The sequence below is a fragment of the Myodes glareolus genome, chromosome 9, assembly GCF_982192425.1.
Source record: "Myodes glareolus chromosome 9, mMyoGla1.1, whole genome shotgun sequence".
NCBI classification, from domain to species: Eukaryota; Metazoa; Chordata; class Mammalia; order Rodentia; family Cricetidae; genus Myodes; species Myodes glareolus.
The window spans coordinates 26,405,993-26,416,417 of NC_142034.1; the positions used below are offsets into that span (position 1 = coordinate 26,405,993).

General features: G+C 49.4%; 1 protein-coding gene across 1 annotated transcript in view; it reads right to left on the reverse strand.

Moving 5' to 3' along the window:
• Hoxb3 (homeobox B3) overlaps window positions 1-10,425 on the reverse strand; it is a 55,246-nt gene that overhangs the window by 30,439 nt on the left and 14,382 nt on the right. The gene's annotated exons all lie outside the window — the stretch shown is intronic.

A 10,425-nucleotide genomic window follows, 5' to 3' on the forward strand; every position in this document is an offset into this window, starting at 1 on the left:
ACATGAATTTCAATAACGCACCCTAGACCCATCATAGAAAAGAACTAGGTTTGGACTTAAGGATACATTTTTTAAAATCAGCAACAATAACCTCTTAAGCGAACAAGGACCCAGGCAGGCAAGGGTGACACCTCAGGTAGAAGAGATTTCTCCCTAGCTAGTTGAGGGAGGAAAAGAAAGAAAAGGAAGAAGTCTTCTTGAAGCCAGTCACTGGATTGTCCTCATTTAGAAAGTAATCTATTTTTCTTCTGGAAAAAAAAATGAACGGAGTGTTTATGTCAACTACATATTCCCCTAGATACGAATTTGTGACCACAAAATTCCTTACACAAATTCGGATCTACAGGGTATATACAGAAGACAGACAGGTCTTCTTGGCCCAGGAAATTTCCAGTTCTCTTACTTTCGGTGCGTTCTTCTTTTGGGGTGTAGTTTGAATGCTTTCATTTTATTTCGTTTTGTTTTAATTTTGAGTTCTGGGAGCAGAAAAAGACACTGTGGGTCCATTCTTAGGATTACAACATTTTCAACTCTGCTATAAAAAGAATCAAAAATAAAAGCAGCCGTTGGGCAAAGGGACTCGAACCTCGTGGCTGCCGCACGACTTTTCGGTGGCGCATGAATTATGAGATGTAAACATTAGCTAAGTACAAAAGGAGGAAGGGTCATCCTGAGGCTGCCTCGAAGTCAGAATCAGGCCTTTCTGGGTGCCCTCAGTCCCTCCCCTCCCCCATGACTTTTTTTTTAAGAAAAAAAAAAACAAAACCCCAAATCGGCTGCTCCCTTTCCCCCAGTCTTTACTTTGTGATCAAACGCATATCTAGATATTTTCCAAAGCAAAGGGAGGAGAGAAAGGCGGCTGGGTGTGAAGGGGGCGTAATAAAAGTCCTTTTGGAAAAACTGAATGGTAAAAAAAGGGAGAAACAGCTGTGAAGAAAAATGCTGGGAGACCAAGCAGATGGGGGCTCCCGGATATTTAATGATGGGCAATTCCGTTTACAACCTGAGAAAAAGATCAAAGGCGCTTCATTTCCGAATGAAGGGCAATGAGGAACCATAAAAGTTGCAGCCAGATGATGCGCAGACCCCTCCCAACTTCCCATATCCCTCCTACCCCCTAGCGACTGGAATGAAGGGACAGGCCTGTGGAGGTGTGGGAAGGACCTCCTTTGCGCACTTCTCAGCCCCAGGCTGAGATTCTCTGTCTCGAGGCACACTAACTGGGCCCATCCACCTGCTTGGGTTGCTGGCAATGGGGCCAAAATGGGATTCTGGCGGTTGAGAATGAACATCCTGAGGCTCCCTCCCAGTAACTGTTGGTTTACTAAACTGGAAAAATGAGAAATTGAGCTAGAAAGGACTGAAACTTAAACCCTGGGAGTTGTGACCAGGTGAGGACCGCTGTGGCGGGGAGAAGGTTCCTCACCACCCAGCTTCCTAGGTTTAAGAAATACTTTCGTCCTTACTGAGTAAACTAGAACACTGTCAATTTCACGAACATACACAAATCAGCCAAAACAACTGTCTAAACCACCTCACCCATACAGAAACCAGGAACTGGATAGGAGAGATCCCACCTGCAGGCAACTGGGTCCAGAGATCTCTGTTTCTATTATTTGTTTTGTTTTTAACCTACTGCATCTAGGCATTGCAATAGTGGCCTCTGAGTTTGGCTTCTAACCCAAATACCCTCCTAGCTAGCTAGACCAGACTCACGTATAGCTAGAGAGAAAAAAATATATTGTAGAGACAGGGTTCAATTTGGTCATCCATAGACAAAGTGTGTTGCTTTGATCTCCCACCAGCTCCCTAGGATCAAGCAAGAACCAAGTCTTCTCAAAGGGTATTTAGGGGTTCGACCACCCACTCCAACTGCCCAGGCCCCTCCCCTACCGCCATACCATATATTGATCTAATCCATCTGTGACTTGGAAGAGCATAGAGGCTGGTTTTTTCCTGATCTACAAGAGATGTGGCCCAGGTGTCCTGAGCACCAAGAGTGAGGAATGGGAGTAAAGAGACGCCCTGATCACTGAAATTTTCGCTTCTGAGAACTGGAGAGCCATCACCTGCCCTCCTACCAACCCCTGTCCACACTCCATCTCTGTGTAGACGCCAGGGGCTAAATACAAGATTTATCAGAAACCCCCAGGACAGATTTCACTACAGCTTGAGACAGCCTCACCTCTCTACTCCTGGAATAGCAACAACAATAAGCATAACAATAAAAATACACAGAGCTAGGGGTGTGTGCACCTTCTGCGCCACCTCTCTAGAGTTCCCAGGTTCTTTGAAGACCACTTGACTGCCTTCTCCTGGCAGCCACAGGTTGCTACTGTGACCTCTCGCTGCCCAGCCCACCCCGCCTCCGCCATCACAGGCATGCCCCGGCCCAGAAGAAAAGCATCCACCTTTTATGGGCGAGTTGGAAGTGAAGCAGAGAGGAAAGAAACCCCAGCAGAGGGCCAAGATGACGCTAGTCCCCAGCGGGCCCAAGCACCCGAAGCGCACTGAACGGAGCCAGGGACTGAGCCGGCAAGAGTACTCACCCAGCCGCTCGCCGCCTGCTCCCGGCCGACCCGCCGTGGGCCCGCTGAGCAACAGCTGAGCTCGCTCCTGTCCACTATTGTGTGTCCGGAAAACCGAACCGCGGCTGCGGGCAAAGGAACCACAGGCCCCCTCGGAGGCCGGAAAAAGATTTTTTTTTTTTGGTGTGTTTTTGTTTTTGAAGCGCAAGTTTTCGTATTAATCTCATACTTTGGCAGTCTTTGTTAAACGGCTAGGCGCGTCACGAGGCTCTCGAACATTTTAATAATTTTTAGACGCCGTGACCTGCGGTTCACCCCTCTCCGGGCCTCCCCCACGAGCAGGCAGTTACTATAATATGCTCACGCAGTTCGCTCGGTCATATTGAATTTTGCGCAGGTCATTACTTGGGAGAAAAATGACAGAGCAGGAATTTGATTCAGCTTGCCCTCTCCAGCTCGACTTTTCTCTCTCCCCCCCCAACCCCACCCCAAAAAAGTCTCCATTGGAATACGATTCAGGCGGCCCCGCCCTCGCTTTGATTTTTCAATCATTCCTATATTTTTGTCAACTCCGGTTCCCAGGGCTAAGAGCAAAAGCCTATGGTCCCGTGGAGGGAATCCTTCTGAGGCCTGACCACTAACTAATTATACTGGCACTGGCACCTGAAGGGCAGAAAGTGTGTCATTGTGTATCTGAACCCTAGAAAACCGGCCTGACACAAGGGTTTCCTTCCCTGGCTCTTTTCCCTAAATGCCTGCACTCTCACGGCCTGGGTCGACTGTGACCATGTTACCCTCGTCATCCACTTTACTTGTGGCCCCAAATGCCATTTCTGCCAAAACTTTAGAGGCCCCAGAATTCCAGAAATGACTTTTCTACCTCTCTGGAATAGAGTTTGATCCACAGTAGATCCCATTGGGGAAGAGGGAACTCAGAGAGGGGCCAGGCTGCACTGGTCAAAGCAGGGAACTTGAGGACGTGGTTTTCAGAGGTTTTAATGGTCCCTTAAAACAAAACACTTTCCCTCCATTTTTTTTTTTAAAGAATATAGTTCTCATTCATTCATCAAGCTCTTGGGCCTTCCTCCATCACCATCAGAAAGACCTAGGTTTTAAAATCTGGTGGAATGTCTACAATGTATCCTTCCTCGTCTCTGACTCCCCCCCCCCCCAGTAGACTGGCTGGTATAGTCTAGACAACTCCCCTTCCACCCAGTTAAGTTAGGCCAAGCCGAATGTGACGCTGGCAGAGTGGTATCCTCTAGAAAGGATGGGTTAGGGCAAGGCAGCCAGTTTGATCTGGGATAGCAGAAGTCTCTTTTCCCTTCCTGCAGTCTTTTTAGCCTGGGACCTTGGACCTCTCCAATCTATTTCTGATTTCTAAATTTGTCAACATTCTCTTCTGAGACGAAGGCAAATGAGACTAAGAGGGAACCAAAAGAAATAGATTCTCCTCTTGAAGCTGTGACCTCAGCTCCTCAGGACCCAAGAACTCCCCTCTGGACACCCCCAGTGAATTTCACTAGAGGAGTAAATAGAAATGATTCCATGCGCCCTTTAGTTGGGAGGGGGAAACTGGGGTTAAATTGCCTTGAAATTTACTGTTACCCTCTTTTCTCTTTGGCTTTATTTCAAAATATTTTACAAAAACTCCCAGCTTATGCCCATTGTAGGGCAAACACCTACAGTGCACCTCCTATAGTGATTGCTTAGAAGAGACTGTGATGACATCTCATAATGCAACAGTCATTTCAAGACCCAAAATAGGCATATGCCTTAGTGTTATAATCACGGTCTCTAGGAAGCCTTTCACTTATGAGCTAAGCTTAATGCATAGACTGGGAGTTCATTTCAGGTCGCCTGCTTCAACTCCCTCTACAAAGATCTCCAAGAGACCATTAAGTATTTTTCCATCACACTTGCCCTCCCTCTTCCAAAGAGGGAGAGAGTGGATCTGGACGAACCTCCAAATGGAGGCTTGGGAGAGAAGGAGAGAATTGCTGTTCACTGCCCTGCTTCTTAAACACGACGTGTAAAGAGGATTAAGAATTTAAAAAATAATCTCTAGTACTGGCCCAAAGTCTTAAAGTCCAGTACCTGGAACTAATCTAGGAACTAGGGGTCTGGGAAGACAGGGCTACATCCCCAGAGGAGGAGGAGCATGCAGTTTGGTCCCTTTAGGGCAACCAGGGTGGGGCTGCAGCTAGGGAGAATCAAGACTTCACCTTGGAAGCCTTCTTTTGGCCCTGCCAAACGTCCTGCAAGGACGTGTGCATAATTGGATTTTTAAAATGTGTGCGGCTGGGTAGGTTTTAATTAAATTTTATATGGTGACTCAAAGGTTATCTTTGGGAGAGAAAATTGCGTGGAGGATTCGCCACGCCCCGGAGCGCTGTCTTTTGTGCGGCTCTCTACCAGCGGCTGCACAGCTTTAGCAGAATAGTTTCCTCCTTCCTCAGTTTCCCCTCCCCAAGATATCTGCCTTTCCCCTATCCCCCTTCTGCTTCCTCCAGCCCTTACATCTCCCAGCTCCCTTGTCTTTCTTACCTCCAGCATCCCATGCTCTCTCTTCTCTCTTCACACATACAACCCCCTCCCCCTCTCCCACCCCGCCCCCGCCGCTAGACGCCTGGGCCGCCGGGATCACGCATGCACGTAAACTTTTGACCCTCCAACTTTGCGACCCCTCCGTCAATAACACTGGCCTCACTGCTCAGGGTCTCCTTCTGCTGTGCGGACTGCAGAGACCCAAGAGCAAAACATCTTCCTTGCCCCTCCCCTTTGGCCACCTTGTGCTCCCACCCCACCCCAAGAAAGAACCTTAGACCTGGGGAATAGGAGTTCTAGGTTATTAAATAACTCCCGGGGAGGGGGGTTGCACTGACCACACTTCCTTCATTTTCATAGGTCTCTTTGATTGAGATGCCAGCAAGGGCTTTTGACCGCCCACCCACCCTCCTTCGTTCTTGTCTGGAAGAGTGAGGCTGAGGCTGCTGAGTGAAGGGCTGTGGGAACCGCAGAATGGGCTGGCCAGGAAAAGAGTGGTTTCTAAGGTGAAGAATGAAAACAGCTCGAAGCGGGACTTTCTTGGAATCGGAGGAGTCTACTGGGCCCTTCGGGGGTGGAAAGAAATCTGGGTTTCAACAAAGCAGACCCGGCGGGGGCCCCCGAGGCCACCTTGAGCGGTCGCCTGCTGGCGGCTCAGAGACCCCAGCCTGGCTGTGAACTTGGTCTAAGGCGGACTCTACTGGCAGATCCGGGAAGTTACAGCCTCTGCCTCCCAGCCGGCGCAGCGGCCCCGCAGTGGACCAGCGCGCTTTCGGTTTCCCATCTGCCCAAATACCACCTCTCAGGTTCCCATCTGTTGCAGGGAAAGGTTCCATTTCTCCTTCCGTGGGGTACTTGGGAGTCGTAAAGCAGGAAGAAGAGAGAGAAGGGAGAAAGAGAAAGGAAGAAGGAATATATAGAGAAAGAGGAAAAATAGGTGCATAAGCTGACTCTAAATTCCCCAAGAGGCGATCCCCTCGCATGCTGTCATTCTCTCTCCACTGGACTGCTAAGTGCTTGGGGCCATGCAGACTGCCCCCTTTTCCACTTAGGGGTAAAAGCAAGCCTCAGGCCTACGAATTATTCCTCGCTGGATGATTCATCCTATCCCACCGGGATCTGAAGTCATGGGCCCCAGCCGCTGAGCCGCAAGGCCCGCAGTACAGCCTGCAGCCACGTGCACAGCCCTTTAAAACACAAGAGGAGCATGGCCTGGAAGCCTAGGAGCCTTGGCCAAGGACAAGATGCTGCAAGGTGCTTCAGAGGATACGTCTTCCTCTCTCGAAGGAAATAAAGAGAGGAGAGACAACAGGGAGGAACTTAAGGTATAAAGGAAAGAAAAGAAGAGGGTGCCAGAAAAAGTAAAACTCGAGGAGGGGATGCTATGTGGCCGACAGGTTCCCAGATTACCCGGAATTTGATCTTATCTAGGACTTTAAACCCACTACCTCCACCACCACCACCACAACCTCCTCCTTCTCTTCCTCCTGTTAGAGCTCCTAACTCAATGAATTCTCCATAAATTTACCTAAAGAAAGGAGGAAAAGTCACCTAAACCTGTAGGCATACCGGCCTGTCCTGCAAAAGCCGCTGAGGTGGTGGTGGTGTGGTCAGCAGTGGGTAATGTATGCAGCAGAGGCCTGGAGCCCCCGTGTAGGCCGGCGCTGCGCACCCCCCCACCCCCGTCTGCTGACCTCTGCGTGATCCCGGACTCTATGAATTATTGATGAGATATGAGCGTTGATTTCCCCTTTCAGGATGCAAACTCCATTATATTGTTAAAATGGCGATTTAATCGTTGAGAATAGCTTTGGTGTGGGTTTTTCCCCCCCAACTCATTTGCACCTCCTTCCTTTTCATTTAACTCTCTTAATTAAATCCTTTAACAGATTTTAATCACTTTTTGGAGGGAAGGGTAGGAGGAAGAGGAAGGCCACAACACCATCACTACCACCAACAACCAATGGGACACCAAAACAACCAAACAGAACAACCCTGAAAAGCTTCAGGAAGCTTCTACCTTTTGGAAGTTGGAAGGAAGGTGAGGAGGGTCAGTCACTCCTCTAAAAAGATGACTTTGGGAACCTCTACCAGAGACAGCATCAGAGAGCTGGGAAGACAGACCTGAGTAAGGAAGACACATTAGGAGGTGTCTAGTCTACCCCTAGGAGACTGGGGTGGGGAACCAATTGCAACAACCAAGTCAGGCTTACCCTTGCAGAGAAGTCCAGGGACTTTGAGCTCGGGAGGGTCACAGGATTCTTGTGGGAAGCAACTATCCTATCTGGGCCTCAGGGACATTTAGGGAGAAATGTCCAGTCTCCTTAAAGGGCCCCCATGGCTCCCCTCCCCCTTCCCAAACAGCTCAGTTTCCATGTGGTGTCTGGGTTAATTAATATGGATGTGTAACTGCGCCGCGACAATCGATAAGCCCTGCTGTGGGCAGATCCCAGCCTCAAAATCCAATTACTCTAAAAACCTCCAAAAAGGAATAAAGTGACCGGTAGTGCCTACTCCTAAAAATGGGGGAGGGGAGAGTCTCATTAGCCCTGTCTTCTCAGGTTGGCCTGCTAGAATCCACTAGAATCCACGCTGCGATGACGCTTATATTCATGGAGAGTTGTTCCAGGAAGAGACTGAATTTGGGGAACCCTCTCTGCCTTTTCCTCTGCTTGGAATCCTTGACTTCTCTCCCAGCATCCAGATCCCAGAGATAAAAGAACCAGGAAGGGGGAAAAGAAACTGGTTGTTGGCTCTCCGGGTTCTGCCCTCTCACAGCCAGGGAAGGGTTAAGTGTCCCTGCTGCAGTTATGGAGAGGAAGCTGATGAAATATGGGCACTCGGAACTCCAGGCTAGGCCGCTTTCCTGTTTACACTTCTTTATACTTCCTCCCATCCCTGTGGCCACAGAGAAACAAAACAAAACAAACAATCAAATAAAACAAAACAAAATCAAATTGTCCTTCAAGTGGTGGCCAGGCTGGGCTCTGCCCCTAGGGTAGGCGATTTGGCGAGAGGGTGCTGGCTTGGTTTGTCTCTCAGAGATTGAGGCCTAGCCGTGTGGGGAGAGGAAGCACTGGGAGAGGGGAGAGAAGAGATCTGGGAGCAGTAAAGCAATGTGTCCAGAGAGGAAATGGAGAAGCTGGGGGAGGGGGGAAGAGGAATGAGGAAAGGGAAGGAAAAGAAGAAAAAAGGAGGAGGAAGAAGAAGAGGAAGGAAGGGAGGCAGAGGCAGCACAGGTCTGAGGCGAGGACAGTTCTTTGTACCAGAAACCCTTTCATGTTCTTCACTGCCTCTTCCCCAACTTGCCCTGGCAGCAGTTCAGAGAACAGCTACCCCAGAAAGCCAAGCTGTGGGAAGAGGAAGCCCACTAGGGGTTTTTTTTTCCCCTTCTGAGATCTGCTTAGAGTCATGGGAGACCTTCCAAGCGGGCTACTTCTGAAGGAAAAGTAGGCACTCGTGCCTGGAAACTCCCCTTTGCCATTCCGAAAGAGTGATCCAAATATGCTCCATAGATGTCTCAAGGCTGCCGGCCTCGAACGTTCTATCAGAGTTTGCAAAACTGACATGCAAAGTGAAGGGAGGACGTTTGCCAGGGACAAACCTGATGGTCTACAGTCTCAGGACCCTAAGAAGGAATACAGAAAGCCAGATAGAGTGAGGTCAGAAGAAACCAGGAAAAAGGATTCTCTCAGAATCCCCAGGTTAGAGTCTGCTACCATTGCATGTCTCCTTTGCGCTTCTTTCAGCTGCTTTGAAGCCGGCAGAAGCCAAACCTCCAAAGCGCATTCATATTTTAAGTGCTGCTGGCTTCCTTTGATCCTTTGGGAGTGGTAAAGAGTGTCCTTTATAAGGGGTATAAATGTCCATCCTTCTTAGGGAGATGCCTGGGTGAGGATCCCAAGCCCTTGGTCTCTTTCCTCTGTTCTTAAAGCTCATTGAGGTTCTCCTATCAGTTGGATGTAGGCAAGGAGGGGAACAGAGAAGAGTGAGGGGCAGAGCAAGAAGAGGGAGAGCATTGGTATCCCTTTCATGGGAAGCAGGGAAGCCCTTCTTTGTCAGGGATTAGAAGCCCCTCAAAATGCCAAGTCCTATCTGAGAAATTATCCACCAGAGCTGGTGAATCTAGAGACAGCGAGCTCGCCTGAAGCAGGACCACCAGAGTCATTGGTTCCAGAGGCTCTAATTAAGAGGGTGGGGAGACACATCCACTCGATCGGTAAGAGGATTCTACCTTTTAGAAGGGTGACTTTTCCTTAGAAAACAAGGCTCCCACGGAGGGAGGCAATTTTGGAAACACTTCTGGTTGCGGTGCTACAAAACAAAGAGACCATTCAGAGTCCAGAGGGGAAGGAAGAGAAAAGAGAAAAGACAAGCACCTGGGTTTCTTTGGTGACCTAGGTTCCTGGGCAGGTTGTATTCGCGACTGGTTAGTTAGACATACCTACATCCTCCAGACCTGGAAGGCAGCCCTCTTCTTTCACGTCTCTAGTCAGAAATTAGGTTTAGAACTGAAGACTATGGACCCCCACCCCCCACCCCATCCCTCATTTTGACTCAAGTTCCTTCTTAGAAACCAGCAAAAGAAATCAAACTGGGACCAACAAGCTGAAGTTGGGTATGAGAACAGGGAGTTCTCCCATTCTAGAGAATCCTGGGGAGACCATGGGGAGTGCAGGGGTGGATGCTTTTTATGGGGAACAGAAATCCCAAACCCAGAGAGCATTCTAGGATAAGGTGGCCCACAGCAGCCGCCTTTCCCTGGCTCTGTCTCTCAACTGTACCTAGGGAAAAGTGCCCGCCTGGATGCCCTCAAAACGTCCCAGATGAACCAATCTCATGATGTTTCTTTCCTGGGGAGTAAGGGGAGATCTACCTGAGGACAGTCAGCAGAGAAACACCCCTCCACCACACCCAAACTTTATTCCAGCTGTTCGCACCCCTCTTTCTTGGACCCTAATTTCCAAAGAGATTGAAGGAGCATGGATCCCACATGAACCCCCTTCTCCACAGAGTCCAGGGGTGCTCCCTTAAATAAGCAGCAGACACCTCCCACCACTGAGGATTTACAGAACTGAGCCCTCACTTTAGGCACCCGGTTCCTCAGAACTGGGTATATGTTAAAAACAAAAACAAAACTGTTACATTTCCCCAGTCTACAGCCCTACTGGAAACAAAATTTTCTCCTCACATTCCAAGCCCCAAAACTGCAAAGGGAGAAATCGAAAGCTGGAAGCGACTTACTGTGGAGTGCTGGGCCTGGGCTCTGGCCACTGCCTTCCTGGGCTTTTCCGGCTGCTCCAAGCTGGAAGAGCGCTCACCTACCTCTGCCCCCTTCCCCACCACAGTG